The 18939-nt window shown below is 39.5% G+C and overlaps 1 non-coding gene across 1 annotated transcript; it reads right to left on the bottom strand.

The window, feature by feature from the left end:
* Positions 1-5180: 5180 nt before the first annotated feature.
* On the bottom strand, positions 5181-5284 carry LOC112731998 (small nucleolar RNA R71). The gene has a single exon (XR_003167741.1). It is a non-coding gene; the product is annotated as a small nucleolar RNA R71 (small nucleolar RNA).
* Between the last annotated feature and the right edge of the window lie 13655 nt (positions 5285-18939).

The following is an 18939-nucleotide window of genomic DNA, read 5'->3' as shown; positions in this document are numbered from 1 at the left end:
ACAGTGTCGCAAATTCTCAGGAATTTTGTGAGATGTTGGTTTGGATCTTCATTAGCACTCCCACCAAATGAACAATGATCCTCCACAAGTGATATTAGCTGTGGTTTGAGTTCAAAATTGTTGGCCTGAATGGGTGGTTTCTGAATGCTGCTACCACAATTCCCAGAGGTTGGGTTTATGTATGAACCAAGAACCCTCCTCTCAGGAATCGCATTGTTTCCATCAGCCCTCTCATGGTTGTGAACTTCTCTATCCATGTTGAGATCTAAAGCTTCCTCAAAATTGTCCTCAGATTCTCCTTCAGATTCCTCTTCTCTCAGTACTCTCTTCTCTCTTGCTTCCCTTCTAAGTCTATGAAGGGTCCTCTCTGGTTCGGTATATGGAGGAGTTGATGTCTCTCCTCTCCTACCTGTCATACAAGAACACAGCACAGGCACCAAACAAGTGAAATACTCTTGGTTAATGGAAGAGTATGGTTAGAGCAGTTGAGGAATTAATTCAAATAGTTAGTGAGTCAGTGAGTTAGTTGCTTGAATTTAAAGGCATAAAGAAAGAAAACAAGTAACAGAGTGCAGAAGTTAAAATTCAACAAGTAACTTGAACTAAATTATCAAAACAAAAAAAAATGCTCAATCTAGTTAACTTCCAATTTGAGAATTGTCAATCGAAAACCAATCCCCGGCAACGGCGCCATAAACTTGATGTGCATAAACTTGATATGCTACGATTTAGGAAATTGCACGATCGGCAAAATTCCTTCCGGCAAGTGCACCGGTTATCGTCAAGTAAAAACTCACAATAGAGTGAGGTCGAATCCCACAAGGATTGGTTGAGTGAGCAATTCAGATTAGAAGTATATTCTAGTTGAGCAGAATCAAGATTTAGATGAGAATTGCGGAATGTAAAATTGCATGAATTAAAGAGCGAGAAGCTAAATTGCTGAAATTAAAAGGGATGGGGGTGATTGCATGAATTTAATTGCAGAATGTAAAGAGAAAGTGGTAAATCATAAATGGGGAGTTCATTGGGTGTTAGGAGATATTGAGATCTCCGAATCAAAACAACTTTTATCCCTTCCTCAACCAATGCATTCATTGAATTTTGCTTGGCAATCTTATATGATTGGATCCCAATCCCTTGGCTCACCAATTCTCTCTAAAAACAAACAAATTCCCAATCCCTTGGTTTAAATGTTCATAAGAAGAGATGATGCTCGATCACTGATTATACCACACAGTTTCATGAACGACAATTTGGTAGGATTACATGTCACAATATCCATCCAAACCCCAATCCAATTCACTGTGAGAAAGCTTCTCTAGCATGAATCCTCCATTCCTTTCCCAAGGTTCCGAAGGATTCCAATTATGGGTAGTTTCTTTCCCAAGACAACTACCCAATGGAATTAGATCGAGAAGCTTTCTAACAAAATTCAAGAGAAAAGATTGAAGAAGAAGATAAAACTATTATTGATTCATTGAATTACAATAGAGCTCCCTAACCCAATGAAAGGGGTTTAGTGAGTCATATCTCTGAATTCAATTACAAAACTAAAAGAAAATGATCCAAAGTTCCCCGTGTAAAAGTTTTTTACTAACTTAAATTCTATCCTATTTATACACTTTCTAAATTGAGCTTCTGTTGTGTTTCTTCGGCTTTGAGGCCTTTCCCTGATTTCCTTTTGCTTTGGGTTTATGGTCCATAATCCTAATGAGGCTGTGATCCAATTCTGTAACATTCATTGAGCAAACTTAGTGATAAACAAGTAATGACACAAGACTCAACAAATTGAAGCTCCAGACTCATTAATTCTTCAGGCCCAATCCCATAAACCATGATATTCAATTGGGTTTCATACCATAATACGTTTAAGTTAATGTTTGTGCTCAAATGCTAACTTAAACTTCAATATATTTGGCCCAGAAACCCCTTTCAAAAAGTGGCGTTTAAGTTGAAGTTTAAGTTTCAGTTTAAGGTTAAACTGAAACTTAAACGTGGAAATGGAAGAAAGCAACCCAGGAGTGTGAAATGTCGTACACGTTTAAGCTTCAGTTTAAGGTTAAACTGAAGCTTAAACGTGGAAATGAAGAAAGCAATCCTGGAGGAGCAATTGGGTCGAACACGTTTAAGCTTCAGTTTAAGGTTAAACTGAAGCTTAAACGTGGAAATGAGAAAGCAACCCTGGAGGAGAGAAATAGTCGAACACGTTTAAGCTTCAGTTTAAGGTTAAACTGGAGCTTAAACGTGGAAATGCTCCTGGTGCCTTTCTTACTTCTGGCGTTTAACCTCCAGTTTAAGGTTAAACTGGAGGTTAAACGTGGAAATGCTTCCTGGTGAGAAATTGTGTCGAACACGTTTAAGCTTCAGTTTAAGGTTAAACTGGAGCTTAAACGTGGAAATGCTCCCTTGGTGAAATTCTCATTCTGGCGTTTAACTTCCAGTTTAAGGTTAAACTGGAGGTTAAACGCCAGTTCCAGCATTTCTTAGCCTTCATGATTCTGGCGTTTAAGCTCCAGTTTAGGCTTAAACTGGAACTTAAACGCCATTTCCAGCATTATATGGCTTGGTAGTTTAAGTTCCAGTTTAAGCTTAAACTGGAACTTAAACTCCACATGTGATATTCAAGCTTCCTTTATTGATTTTGTTGCTTCCTTGCCTAGCCTCTTCTTCCCTGAAATCATCCAAACAATTGCATCAAAGTCTTGCAAAATTTCATAGAAATCTTCCATTCATAGCATTCAAGTAATATAACTAAAAACTCATGGAATTTGCATCAAAATCATACTGTTTGGATGGTTCATTGCTTTGTTATTCATTTAACCATTCTTGGTTACTTTAAGCTCAAGAAAATGCATAAAACAACTAAAACTAACAGAAAAATGCTAGTGAAACTAGCCTAAGATGCCTTGGCATCAGCCACGTTAGAAGCCACGTTAGCCTAGTTAACGTGAGCTTTAACGTGAAGCAAGAAGGGGGCACACTGGAACGTTAGTGACAATATTGAGTGTCGCTAACGTTCTCGAAGGTTGACAAGGCAACGTTAAAAGCCACGTTAACCTAGTTAACGTGGGTTTTAACGTGAGGCAAAAGGGGTGCATTGGAACGTTAGTGACAATGTTAAGTGTCACTAATGTTCCCGAACTTGGACTTTCACGAAATGATTAACACTCCTTACGCCCTGAGCTTAAGTCTCTGCCCACTCCGCACTTTCTCTCTGCAAGTAATACCAAGCCCAAATAAAGAAAGGAACTGCTTCAAACTCAAGATCCAAAGGCCCAAGACTTGAAGAGTGAACTAGAAGCTGAGAAGAGTAGTATATATAGGAGTAGCTTTGAATTGTAAAAAAGTTCTGGAGGCTGAGGAACTACTCTCTGTATTTACTTTCTTTGCAATTTCTAGTTTTATGATATATTCTCCATCTTTGTTTTCATCTTCAAGAGCTATGAACAACTAAACCCCTTTCATTGGGTTAGGGAGCTCTGTTGTAATTTGATGGATCAATACTAATTTTCATTGTTCTTCTTCTATCTTTCCTCTTGATTTTACTTGAAAGCTTTCGATATTCATCCAATTGAGTAGTTATCTTGGAAGAGAAGCTATTCAAACTTGGATCTCTTTTGAACCTTGGAAGAAGAATGAAGAGATCAAGCTAGAAATGCTTTCTCATGCTGGACAAAATTGGGTTTGGATGGGTATGTGACTGTAACCCTCTCAATACCTGGTTTGGGAAATGCATGTGGTATAATCAGTGACCATACTTCATCTCTTCTCATGAGCAATTGACCAAAGAATTGGCTATTGATCAAGATTTGAGAGATTGAATTACAAGGAATTGCAATTCAATCACTTAAGATTGCCAAGGAGATCAATGAGTGCATTGATTGAGGAAGAGATGAAAATGAACTTGATCCGGAGAATTGCAACATCTCCTAAGCCCAATGAACTCCCCATCTCTAATCTTACCCATTCTCTTTAATTTCTGCGATTTACTTTTATGAGCAAATCCCCATTTCCATTTACAATTCTGCAATTTATTTTCAGTCATTTACTTCCAGTCCTTTAATTCTAGCATTTACTTTTCTGTAATTTACATTCCCGCCATTTTATTTTCTGCAACTCTTAACCCAAATTCTTGATTCGCTCAACTAGAACATTCTTCTAATAAAAGTTGCTTGATCAATCAATCCCTGTGGGATTCGACCTCACTCTATTGTGAGTTTTTACTTGACGACAACTTCGGTACACTTGCCGAAGGGAGATTTGTTGAGAGACAAGTTTTCCGTGCATCAAGTTTATGGCGCCGTTGCCAGGGATTGATTGTGCATCAACAATGATTAGATTAGATGATCACTAGATTGAGCATTTTATTTTGTGTATTTCATTTTCTGTTTGAGTGATTTACTTTTTGTTTTAGTTAAACTTCTTCCCTTCTCCATCTACTCTTTTGTTTCTCTTTGTTATTTTCAAATTCTATTTGCTAACCCACTAACTGTTTGATATATTGCATCACCCACAACTAACATTAATTCTGACACAAATACTGTCTGCACCTATTTTCTCTGCTTGTACTTGTTGGTTGTATGACAGGGAGAAGAAGCGGGGCTTCAACTTCCTTTGATTCTGAACCAGAGAGAACCTTCCTTAGACTAAGGAGGGAGGCGAAAGAAAAATGAGTAGTTGGTGCTGAAGAAGAGTAGGAACAGTTTGAGGAATACTTTGAACCAAACATGGAAGAAAACATGGAAAATCATCATGAAGAAGAGATTCACAACCATGGCAGAGGAGGTGGAGCAAATCATGCTGGGAAGGATAGAAGAGTTTTGGGCTCTTATATTAATCCAAACCCAGGCAATTGTGGAAGTAGCATCCAAAAGCCAACAATCCATGCCAACAACTTTGAACTTAAACCACAGCTCATTACCCTTGTTCAGAACAATTGTTCGTTTGGAGGAGGTGTTCAAGAAGATCCCAACCAACATTTGACCACCTTCCTGAGAATATGTGACACAGTGAAATCTAATGGTGTTCATCCTGACGCCTATAGATTGCTCTTATTTCCCTTCTCACTCAGAGACAAGGCAGCTAAGTGGCTGGAATCCTTCTCAAGGGAGAGCTTGACAACTTGGGAGGATGTGGTGAACAAATTCTTAGCAAGATTCTACCCTCCTCAACGAATCAATAGGCTGAGAGCTGAGGTTCAAACCTTCAGGCAACAGGATGGTGAGACTCTGTATGAAGCATGGGAGAGGTTTAAAGACTTAACAAGGAGGTGTCCACCTGACATGTTCAACGAATGGGTCCAGCTGCACATTTTCTATGAAGGGCTCTCTTATGAGTCAAAGAAGGCAGTAGACCATTCATCTGGAGGGTCCTTGAACAAGAAGACCATTGAGGAAGCCATAGATGTTATTGAAACAGTAGCAAAAAACGACTACTTCTATGCTTCTGAAAGAGGGAACACAAGAGGAGTGATGGAGCTAAACAATGTAGATGCTCTGTTGGCCCAAAACAAGCTCATTACCCAGCAGCTGGCTGACCTCACCAAGAAGATGGAGATGAACCAAGTAGCAGCAATCTCCACTTCATCAACAACACAAGAAGGAGTAAACCAAGAAGCAGAAGGGAGTCAGGAGCAAGCCAACTACATTGGGAATTCACCAAGGAAAAACTATGATCCATACTCCAAGACATACAACCCTGGATGGAGAAATCACCCGAACTTTGGGTGGGGAAGTGAGCAAGATCAAAACTAAGACCAGAGACGTTACAACTCCAACAACAATGCAGCTCACCAACAATTCACCCAGAGGACATCTCAACACCCCCACAATAACAACTCTCCACATACTTATCAAAACCAAAACAGCACATCTGCTCCGAACCACTCATCAATTGATGACAGGCTCTCTAAGATTGAAGCCTTACTTGAAGGAATAAGCCAAGAAATTCAAGAAAATAAGGTGTTCAAAGAGGAGGTGCGAGCCAATATTAAGAACCAGGGAGAAACCATTAGGAAGATGGAATTCCAGGTGGGATATTTAGCTGAGAAGATTCCCAAACCTACTGATAGCTTCCCAAGTGACACTAAGAAAAACCCCAAGGGAGAAGCAAAGAAAGTAAGATGGGAAGATTGCAAAATGGTCACTACAAGTGATCAAGAGATTGAAGACAAGCAAGGCAAAATCTGCAAACAACCTGAAGACAACTCAACAAAGGAGGAGGTTAGAGATCACAAAGAACCAGAAATCTCACAACAAGAGCTGCTGAAGCTCTATGCACCATTCCCTCAACTGCTCAATGGTGCTGTGGGAAAAAGAATATACTCAAGGTTCCTAGACTTGTTTGCATCTCTGCATGTGAACATACCATTCATCAAGGCAATTCAACAAATGCCTGCATTCATCAAGTATATGAAGGAACTTCTTCCCAGGAAAAGCTCACTCAAGGGAGGGCAGACTATAGTGATGAACAAGGAATGTAGTGCCCTTATTCAACCTGAGTTGCCTACAAAAAGAAGAGACCCAGGAAGTTTTCATATCCCTTGTGCCATAGGTGAAAATATGTTTGACAGAGCACTATGCGATTTAGGGGCCAGCATCAACTTACTACCCTTATCCCTGGTGAAGAGGCTGCAGATCAATGAGATAATGCCCACAGATGTCATTATCAGACTGGCTAACAAAACTCAAAAGCAAGCAATAAGAGTGGTGGAAAATGTGTTGCTAAAGGTTGGGAAGTACTTTCTCCCAACAAACTTTGTCATTCTGGACATGGAAGAAAGTCACACTCACCCAATCATATTGGGAAGACCATTTCTAGCTACGGCCAGAGCACTTATCGATGTAGAAAAAGGGGAGCTAATATTGAGAATCCATGATGAACGACTCAGCTTCAATGTTTTCAAACTCTCACAAGAAACAGATCAAGAGGACAAGGAACTAAGCACAAATGATAATGAGACACTGAAGGAGGAAACAAGCACTGAAGCACAGCTAGTTCATTCTGAAACCCCCTCAACTGCTAAACAAGGAAAACAGCAACTGCCACAGCTCAAAGAAAAATTGGAGGAACCCAAACCTCTAGAGGCAGGTGAAGACAGCATCACAACTCCTTGGAGAAAAGAGGTCACCAAGGGAAAGGCAACCTTAAAAGAAACAAAGAAGAAGGTACCAAGGAAATAGAGGAACAAGAAGATCCCTACGAAAGATTTCTCTCCAGGGGATAGAGTTGTCTCATCTTACTTCCCAGATATTCCTCCTAATCTCCCTACTGTACCATCTCAGTTACCTAAGGTCTTCACTATCAACAGAGTTCTTTCCTTGGAACATATGGAGATCATTGATCCAACCAATGGATACAAATCCACAGCAAGAGGGGAAGACTTTAAGCACTACCAACCACCATGATGAAAGAAAAACGTCAAGCTAGTGACGCTAAAGAAGCGCTTCATGGGAGGCAACCCATGTTTTATATGCTTTCAAATAATAGTGAATAAGTCAATCTTTATGAGCTTCAATCCAAACTTAACAAACAATTGGTAAAAATCTTCTTATGCAGAATATAGTGAGGAACAAGTTTGGTGTTCAAAGCAAACCAAGTTGCATGCTAGTCTTGGGAGCTTTGAACACAAAATTTTCATCACAGTGCTTCAGACTAAGTTTGGTGTCACCCCATGGTGCCACCAAAATGCATATAAGGAACCACCAATAGTTAGTTAGTTAGTTGAAATTCATAAACAAACAATCAAATCCTTTCTTTCATTTTATTCTAGCCGTAGAGTTTTAATTTTTTTTATATATTAATTCCCTTATTTCAAATCTTTATAGGAAAGGAAAAGAAGCATAAAAAGGATTGATTGGACAATTAAATGGGGGAGATTTCGCCACTTAATGAAGAGCACTACACACATGTCTCAAGAAGGAACGCATGGGGAAATGCTGCCATGCAACATTGGAGAAAGAAGACCCTTGAAGAACGAACCAATCACTCCCATTAAAGTGATGATCCTTGTCTTCCCTTCATACACAACCCCATCCGTTCATCTAGTAAACATTCATGCAATCCACACCCTTCATCCACTCATGATTTTCTTATATAAGTGAACCGTAGTGAATGCTCACTCCTCACATTCAAATCCCCACTCTCCACACTTCTATTGGCACACTAAACCCTTCATCACAAATTGCTTTAACCAACCCTCTCTTCATCTATCCGAAACCTCAAACCCCCTCAAACAACAATTCAAGCCATGGCATCATCAAGCTCAAAGAGGCAAAAGAGGAAAGGGCCTATGGAGAGTGCTCCTTTTGATGACAAGAGATTCAAGACTGCCTTTCAGGAGCATGAATTTGAGCGGATAAGTGCCAGAAGGATATTGCCAGAATTAATCTTCCAAATCAATGCCAATGAATCACCACAGATTTGGAGAAAAATCGAACAGAGGGGGTGGCAATTGCTCACCAGTCCAGAGGGGAAAATCAATGGAAACCTCATCAAAGAATTCTATGCAAATGCAGTTAGAGAGGATAAGGCCAAAGCCCCAACCTTCAAAAGCTATGTGAGAGGAAGGGAGGTGGACTTCAGCCCAAGTGCCATAACAAGAGCTCTTCAATTAAAATCACCTCATTTTGATGAGGAGAGTTATCAGGCAAGGATAAGTAGAAGCCCCGATAAGGATGAGCTCTCAGAGATAGCATCAGATATCTATGTCATAGCCGCTGACTGGGAGAGGTACTCAGATGGGAGACCGAAATTCATAAAAAGGGGGGACCTTCACCCTGAAGCCAAAGGGTGGTTTGAGCTTGTAAGGAGGTCCATCCTACCAGCTGCTAACAATTCGGAGGTTAACATCAATCGAGCCACTATGGTGCAATGCTTAGTACAAGGTGGGGAAATCAAGGTGCATGAGCTCATTGCCGAAGGGATTAAAGAGTCAGCTAAGAAAGCTGACTCAGGAGCCAGACTTTGGTACCCCAGCACCATTCTTTGCTTGTGCAACAAGGCCAAGGTAGTATTTGAGGACAGCAGCCCAGACTGGGTAAACCCAGGGAGGCTAGTCACACTCGAGCGAATGGTCTATACCACACCGGCTCAGCAACTAAGAAGGCCACATATAGGAAGGCAAAGGGCCCAGGAAGAAGCTCATCAAGAGGAATACCATCAGGAAGAACATCAACAAGAAGAGTATCATGACCCAGCCAACTTGAATATGACTCACCTTCTAAGAGCCATTGAAGATTTAGGACAGAGACATATGGAAGGACAAGAGCAAATACTGAACCGGCTGAACCAACAGGAAGCACGGCAAAAACAACAAATGGAGCAGCAGCAGGAACACTACTCTCAGCTCACTCAAGCCATCAACCAAGTGAATGAGAGGCAAGAGCTTCAAGAGAAGCACTTGCAAGAGCTCAACCAGCGGCAGATAGCCCAAATGAAAACTTTCAATGAGTTCAGTGTACTCAATGAAGGAAGGCAACTACATAGGGAGGAGTTCTATGTAAACACTCAAGCTGAGTTGAACTACATGACCAGTAATATGCATCATCTACACTATGCCATCCCTGCATATGATGAAGTTCAAAAAGAATTTGTAGAACAAGAAGAGAGAAAAGTGAAACAGCAAAAGGAGACACTCAAGAAGAAGATGGAAGATAGTGGTTTCTGGAGGAAGCTGCTTGGAAAAGGCAAGGGAAGTGGAAGTACAAGTACTCAAGAGAGACACAATGAGGATAAACAAGGATGGGAGCATCGACATCCACATGAATGAAAGGTGGTGGAGTTTTTTTTAGTCCATCTTTTCTATGCTTTAAATAGGGAAGATCTTGTATGAAATAGAATATGTTTCCATGATATGTTTAAATTTTTCTTTAAATTCTGTCTTTTAAGTCTTTCCTTCTGAAGAGGTCCATGATTTCTGGTTTAAATCTCACTGCACCATCACTTAACCTACTTGTAAGCTTGTCCCTTTAAATCAAATAAAAAGAGAATGATTATAGTTGTAAAAGACCAGGGTAGAGTTCATATTGTGGAAGTGCATTCATGAATCTTTGGGGTAGTCATAAGTTAGCTAAGTTGGTTCAACCACAAGGCTAGGAAGACAACTATCTATCCTGAATACTTTACTTTGAATACACCCATGAGACTAAGTTAATAACAAGATCCTAAGAAGAGAAAAGGGAAAGAACAATGGAAGTGAAAAACAAAAGAAAAAGAGTAAGAAATAAGGCTAGGCATCAATGGTTTTAAGCTTGAGGCAAGTGTCTGTGGTGCTCATGTGTGAGGGATATACTTGGATGAATAAGCTCTTAGGGGTGCCTTATCACTTGGTAACTTGGGTTAACTAACTCGGGATTATCAGCTGAAAGTCCACTATCAAGAGTAACCTTCACTACAGAACACTTAGTAACCCAAAGAGGTGCTGGACACCAAGGTCTCAAGAAAAGAAAATAAATAAACTAAATGCCTGTAGTGTGTATGTATAGGGGATAGGCTTGAGGGAGTAAGTCCTTAGGGGTGTCTCAACACCTAGCACCTTGAACCAACTGGTTCGGGAGTGTTGGCTGAAAGCTTATCTTAAAGAGTTGCCCCCTTACAGAGCACTTAGCCTAAATAACACAAACAACCCTTGTAATAACAATAAAAGGATCAACGAATAAAAGTCTCATGGGATATGAACAAAGTAGGTGTTTTAGGACAGGATAAAGGTCTGAAAGCCAGTAATGGAATGAACCTAAGTTGCTATGCATGAAACCACCATAAAATCAGTAATATGACTTCCACAAGGATGACTCATTCCTCTGGATATTCCATTCATCATTCTCTTGTTCCAGTACTTGCTTAGGGACAAGCAAGCTTTAAGTTTGGTGTTGTGATGCCAGGACATTTTGGCCAGTTTTACTGACCTTTTCTTTACTGTTTTTAGGTTAGTTTCATGCATTTCTTTAGGAAATAAGCTAGTTTTGGGTAAATATTCACTTATGCCTTGACTCAAGCATACATTGTGCATTTTACATGATTTCATGAGGATTTTGCATAAGTTTAGTGACAAATATTATGTTGCATTACTCATGACTTGGACTAGAGCTTTGATGCACTTTGTTGCTTGATTTCAGGACCAAAAAGGAGCAAGAAAGGGGAGGTAACTTGCAAAGATTAATGAGAAAAGTGATTGCCAATAACACTCTCAAAAAAACCATCAATGCCCACGTTAGAGAGTCACGTTAACCAAGTTAACGTGAACTCTAACGTGCAGAATAGAAGTTGAGCCAACGTTAGTGACACTCAACATTGTCACTAACGTTGGCAATCACTCATAAGTGGCCACGTTAGAAGCCACGTTAACCTAGTTAACATGGCCTCTAACGTTAAAGGGGGGAAGAGAAGCCAACGTTAGTGACACTCAACATTGTCACTAACGTTGGCCTATGGTGCTAAGTACCACGTTAACTCCCACGTTAACTTGGTTAATGTGGGAACTAACATAGAAGATGAAGAGTTGTCGACAACGTTAGTGACACTCAACATTGTCACTAACATTGAAGCAACCACACAACCCCCAAGAGTCACGTTAACTTCCACGTTAACTTGGTTAACGTGGAAGCTAACGATAAGAAATGAAGGATGAGCCAACGTTAGTGACACTCAACATTGTCACTAACGTTGGGATGGCTAAAAGATGGCCACGTTAGAAGCCACGTTAACCTAGTTAACGTGGACTCTAACGTGAGACCTAGGGGCACATTGGAACGTTAGTGACAATGTTGAGTGTCACTAACGTTCTCGAAGGATGGCAAAGGCCACGTTAGAAGCCATGTTAACCTAGTTAACGTGAGCTTTAACGTGAAGCAAGAAGGGGGCACAATGGAACGTTAGTGACAATGTTGAGTGTCACTAACGTTCTCGAAGGTTGACAAGGCAACGTTAAAAGCCATGTTAACCTAGTTAACATGGGTTTTAACGTGAGGCAAAAGGGGTGCATTGGAACGTTAGTGACAATGTTAAGTGTCACTAATGTTCCCGAACTTGAACTTTCACTAAATGATTAACACTCCTTACACCCTGAGCTTAAGTCTCTGCCCACTCCGCACTTTCTCTCTGCAAGTAAAACCAAGCCCAAATAAAGAAAGGAACTGCTTCAAACTCAAGATCCAAAGGCCCAAGACTTGAAGAGTGAACTAGAAGCTGAGAAGAGTAGTATATATAGGAGTAGCTTTGAATTGTAAAAAAGTTCTGGAGGCTGAGGAACTACTCTCTGTATTTACTTTCTTTGCAATTTCTAGTTTTATGATGTATTCTCCATCTTTGTTTTCATCTTCAAGAGCTATGAACAACTAAACCCCTTTCATTGGGTTAGGGAGCTCTGTTGTAATTTGATGGATCAATACTAATTTTCATTGTTCTTCTTCTATCTTTCCTCTTGATTTTACTTGAAAGCTTTCGATCTTCATCCAATTGAGTAGTTATCTTGGAAGAGAAGCTATTCAAACTTGGATCTCTTTTGAACCTTGGAAGAGGAATGAAGAGATCAAGCTAGAAATGCTTTCTCATGCTGTACCAAATTGGGTTTGGATGGGTATGTGACTGTAACCCTCTCAATACCTGGTTTGGGAAATACATGTGGTATAATCAGTGATCATACTTCATCTCTTCTCATGAGCAATTGACCAATGAATTGGCTATTGATCAAGATTTGAGAGATTGAATTGCAAGAAATTGCAATTCAATCACTTAAGATTGCCAAGGAGGTCAATGAGTGCATTGATTGAGGAAGAGATGAAAATGAACTTGATCCAGAGAATTGCAACATCTCCTAAGCCCAATGAACTCCCCATCTCTAATCTTACCCATTCTCTTTAATTTCTGCGATTTACTTTTATGAGCAAATCCCCATTTCCATTTACAATTCTGCAATTTATTTTCAGTCATTTACTTCCAGTCCTTTAATTCTAGCATTTACTTTTCTGTTATTTACATTCCCGCCATTTTATTTTCTGTAACTCTCAACCCAAATTCTGGATTCGCTCAACTAGAACATTCTTCTAATTAAAGTTGCTTGATCAATCAATCCCTGTGGGATTCGACCTCACTCTATTGTGAGTTTTTACTTGACGATAACTTCGGTACACTTGCCGAAGGGAGATTTGTTGAGAGACAAGTTTTTCGTGCATCACCCCCAGGTTTTGTCAAGACAAACAAATGAAAGAAAAGGGATTGTGAGGCAGGGACGTCAAGTTCACGACACAACAATTGAAAGATCTTTATAAAGCCCTAAGAATTGGGGTGAAGTTGGGATGGAGCTACATTGCAAGACCACAACAGATTGGTCTCAAAAGGAGTAAATGGAATGGTGATGCTCATCTGGCCAAAGAAGAAATCGTATGCATAGAAAAAAGGACGGTCTCCAGCAACTCGAATAGAGAAACAAACTCTCTCTTCAGAAGTAGGGGGTACAAGATCATAATTCTTTTCCTCACTATCACTATTACAAACCCTATGATATTGCCTAAGCTGCTGACAAAATTCAGAATCAACCAAAGAAACACATAAAAGAACCATCGAATCCACCCAATCAGCCATGCCCTTAGGGACTTGAGAAGATGTTTCAACAATGTTCTTGCGAGAAGACATCAGGTCAACTAGTCCTACAGCAAGAAAAGAAGAAAAGGGATTACTAACCCAAACATCTCGAATAAAGTCAAAAACCATATCAGAATAACTCAGACAAGCATGACACCAGAACAATACAAGGAACGAAAGAAAACCCCAGGACCCACACTAAAGATCCAGGGGCATCCTTTGGAGGCAACTTATGGAACAAGGACTCAGGGAAACTTACAAGTTTACATCTCTACACATCTTAACAGGAAGATAACACTTTGAGAAGAACGCCACGAGCTACAAATCAAATAAAGTCATCAAAATAACTACCTCCCAAATTCACAGTCGCAGACGGAACTACCAAGCAACGAAAGTATCAATAAGAAGTCATCAAAGACGCCACCTTTTTCAGAAAATAAACACCCCAAATAAAGAAGCCACTAGAAAAAATCGTTACTTTCTACAAAGGATCATCAATAAAATCATCAACAGAGTGAAAGTCATCAAAAGGAGCAACCTTCTAGGCAAAGTAAAATAGGTTCATAAAAAACCAAAAAAACATGTAGCACAGCGACAAGCGAGCATGACAATGCAAAAAGACTCAAGCTTTCCAAACATGCATTTAAAACCAAAACTTTAACAAGAACCGAAGGAAAAAACAACAAAAGAAGCACAAAGAAAGAAAAATCAACCTGAACGAAGGAAGAAGCTTCGAAGGAGATTGAAAATGGAAAGACGGAATCGCCTAAAAATTCGCCGAATGACGCCGCAACGCAAGAAAGGCAAAGTGTAGGCGAAAACAGAAAGCGAGAGAGTGAAGGGAGAAGTTACAAAGAAAAACGAAGAAAAGAAACCGTTTCTGATTGCAAAATTCAAAATAAAAAAACAAGGGAAACGGGGCAATTAAAACCAATTAATGAAGGTATTAAACCCTCGCACGTTCCCAATAACAGAGCGCTGATATAAAAGCGCGCGCTTTCAGAGGAAAACATTCCACATTCAAAAAAATTCTACAATGAAAGAAATCGACAAATGCTCGAGTTCGGCTTCACTAGAGAAGGATCGAAGTCAAGGACTCGACCTCAAAAAAGAAGACCGAGCTCAAGCAGGGGCACTGTTCACACCCTGGGTCGAGATATCCGATCCGGGATGTTTAGTAACAAAGCGACCGACCTCTTCATGTCAGGCTATCCTACCTCTTCTCAAAGAGTTCGGTCAAATCAACAGGAAAGCCCTAAAAGGGGCCCAACTTAAGGAATACGACCCGTATCCAAAGGCATCCCAAGCCTACAGAGAGAAGGACGGTTCCCTTAAAGATAAGCTGACCTCACTCAAAGATAAGATAAGATAAAGATAAAATAACTAACTTATCTTATCTAAAGAAGGTCACTCCACACTATTATAAATACACTGGAGCACCCAAGTATAACTCATACTCTGATTCTACATAAAAACCTGCTAATACCCTTGCTAACTTAAGCATCGGAGTCCCTTGCAGGTACCTGATAAACCACTATTTTATGGTTTATATTGTGTTTATTTATGTGGTTTTATCATGATCTTTACCCACTTATTCATTAAATAAGCATGCATTTATAATTCCCTCCTAAAGTTATTGCATGATTGAAAACTTCCTTCCTAGAGACTTTTAATTATGTATTTTATTTCTCCTTTATTCCATTCGATGCCGTGATCTGTGTGTTAAGTGTTTCAGGCTTTATAGGGAATGAATGAGTTGGAGATTGGAGAGGAAGCTTGCAAAAATGGAAGGAACACAAGGAATTGAGGAGATGACCAGCGAGAAGTGACGCGGCCGCATGGATGACGCGACCGCGCGAAAGAGAGGAAATCGCAGTGACGCGGACGCATGGATGACGCGATCGCGCGGCATGGAATAGCACGAGTGACGCGGCCGCATGGATGACGCGACCGCGTGGCAAAGCAGAAAGCCGAATGACGCGGTCGCATGGATGACGCGACCACGTGACATGCGCGATCTGCATAATCTGCAGAATCGTTGGAGGCGATTTTGGGCCTTATTTTGACGCAGTTTTCGGCCCAGAAAAGCATACTAGAGCCAAAGAACATGCAGAAACCAACAACAACATTCATTCCGCATAGTTTTAGTTTTTTAGATCTAGTTTTTCTCTCCTCTAGGTTTTCTCTCTACACATTCATGGTTTTTAGGATTCGTTATTTTTCATTGTTTTTCATTTGGATATTGAGAAGAGTTATTGCCTCATCAAGACTTCGACATTCTAGTTCGTTCTCTTTACTTGTCTCTTACTCTTCCATGTTCCTTAATTTACTTAATTTTACTATTGGATTATTTTAGCATTTATTAAATACAAGAATCACTTTTATTTTTAATTAATCTTTTGATTATTATTTATCATGTCTTTCTTTAATTCCCTTTCTTGTGTTATGAATTTTGCATTTACAATGAGCGAGTAGTTCCCTAACTTGATGGGGAGTTGATTGAAAGAAATCCTTGAGTTGGGATGCTCAAGAGAAAGATTGTAATTGGGTTTATCGTTGGATTGCTCTCTAGTCACTAACACCAATCCTCCCAAGAGCGGATTGGAACTTGTGGATAGAACAGCATTCCAACTTGTTTAACTTTCCCTTACTTGGTAAGGGACAACTAAACAGAATAACCCCCAATTATCAATTAATCTTGAGAGTACTGCAATAAGAATAGGGCTTCCAGCTAATCAACTCCCAGTCAAGGCTTTTATTTAACTTTATATAAATTCTCTAATTTAATTTTCTGCCATTCAACTCAAACCTTTTTGAAAACATCTGATTAACAAAATAGCACACTTTTCTGCAACTCGTTAGGAGACGACTTGGGATTCATACTCCCAGTATTTTCATTTTAATTTCTGTGACACCCTTTTAAATTGATAAGCGGATTTCTGGTTGGTTGAGACTATACTCGCAACGCATATTTTATAATCATTCTTAACTCGCCAATTTCCGCCGGCATCAATTTTTGATTGGTTAGATGAAGAACAAAGTTATAGAAAGTGAGAATAAAAAGAAGAATAGAGTGATTAACCCAATAAACACTGAGTGACTAGAGAGTAAACACAAAATCCAGTGAGGGTTCAATAGCTCATTAACATATATCTCTGCTTGAATTATTAATTGTCTTGCAAGTTTATAACATGTTTTTCTCTCCCATCTCAACTGTAAAGGTGCTTTATCATTATCTAAGGTTTCGGTATATATATATATATATATATATATATATATATATATATATATATATGACTCCTTGAGAATGTGAATTAACTCAACTACATGCAAGCTTTATATTCAAGTGAATAAAAATTAGAATTGCATGATGCATGATGCATCTAGGTAGTTGCATTTCGATTAGATTGCATTGCATGGCATTCCACCACTTTAACCTATCATTACTCTTGGAGTTAGCATGAGGACATGCTATTGTTTAAGTGTGGGGAGGTTGATTATTTGCATGGTTTTACTTTCCCTTCCTTATTATGTGATGTATGTGAAAAACATGTTTTCTATGCTTTAAAATTAATTATTTTAATTACCTTTATTTCCATTCGATGCCGTGATTAGTGTGTTGAGTAGTTTCAGATCTTCTAAGGCAGGAATGACTTAAAGGATGGAAAGGAAACATACAAAAATGGAAGGAAAGCACAAAATGGAGTTTTTGGAGAAACTGGCATCCACGCGATCGCATGGGCGACGCGGATGCATGCCAAGCGCGAAGAAGCAGCGACGCGGCCGCATGACTGACGCGACCGCGTGACAAAGAAAACTCCGAATGACGCGACCGCGTGACCCACGCGGACGCGTGACAGAGGCCACGCACCAGAAATTGCAGAAAACGCTCCCAGCAAATTCTGAAGCCCTTTTTGGCCCAAATCCAAGTCCAGAAGGCATAGACTAGAGGTTATGAAGTGAGGGGATACATCCATTCAAGGAGAGTCTCCACTTTAGTTAGTTTTAATGATTTAGATTTAGTTTAGAGAGAGGTTGTCTCCTCTCTCTTCTCTCTTAGGATTAGGATTTAGGATTTCTCTTAGTTTTAGGAGTGACTCTCGATCCCAGGTTCAATGTTCTTTTACTTTAAGCTTCCCTTTTACTTTTTATTCATTCCATTACTTTAGTTGATTATTTGATGTTGCAATTTGATTTATGAATTCTTTCATGTTACAGATTATTATTTTGAATTAATGTTATTTGAGGTATTTCAGTTTATAATTGCTTTTCTTTTATTTACATTATTGTTATTCCCATCTGAAGGCATTTTTATTCTAGTAGATTTATTTTTCTCCTTTTGGTCTTGGTTAAGAAATCAGTAACTCAGGAGTTATCAAACTCAAACATGATTGATAATTGTTATCTTTGTTAATTAAACTGAACTTCAATAATCCCAATCTTTTCTTAGGAAATAAATAGGATTCGAAGATCAAACCAATTAATCCCTTGATCTTCCTTTATCTTAGTAAAAGTTAACAAAGTGGAATTAAGATTCAATTCTCATCATCATTGATAAGGATAGCTAGGATAGGACCTCTAATTTCTCATACCTTGCCAAAAGTTTATTTACAGTCATTTATTTATTTTACTTGCCATTTAAATTACTTGTTCTTCATTTACTTTAATTTCTAATTAAACTATTCACTCCTCATTCTCAAAACCCCAATTTACAATCTCCATAACCAATAATAAGAACATACTTCCCTGCAGTTCCTTGAGAAGACGACCCGAGGTTTGAATACTTCGGTTATCAATTTATTTAGGGGTTTGTTACTTGTGACAACCAAACGTTTGTACGAAGGGATTTCTGTTGGTTTAGAGACTATATCTACAACGCGACTGTTTTTATAAAATTCTTTACCACCATAAAATCCTAACGTCAGTACCCCCCATCCTCCGGTGATAAGGGATCAGCAGTGCAGCTAGATCAACACTTCGGACACGACAGCTCCGGCCGCCACTCACCAGCCAAACACATCATCTCCGACCAGCACAGAAGATCTCGTCCGAGATCGACCTACAGTTTCAAGTAATCCTCGGAACACCTCCGTAAGGAGCTAACCGTCAAGCTAATGATGTTAAAGAAGTGCTTGTCGGGAGGCAATCCAACCTTAATTAATTACTTCTATTTTTCTTTTATTTTATTTTTTTTTATATTTTTTTTGGTTCATGATCATGTACAGCAGTCAAAACATAGACAGAATTGCTTAGCAGAAAAAATAGAACACTCTGGATGGAGTGTTACTGGTGTTAAGTGCCAGCCAGGGAGCACTAGCTGGGCGTTCAACGTCCCTAATAGGCAGCATAGCTGGCATTGAA

This window comes from Arachis hypogaea, chromosome 12 (genome assembly GCF_003086295.3).
Source record: "Arachis hypogaea cultivar Tifrunner chromosome 12, arahy.Tifrunner.gnm2.J5K5, whole genome shotgun sequence".
Lineage (NCBI taxonomy): Eukaryota > Viridiplantae > Streptophyta > Magnoliopsida > Fabales > Fabaceae > Arachis > Arachis hypogaea.
This window is presented reverse-complemented; position numbering and strand designations above follow the sequence as displayed.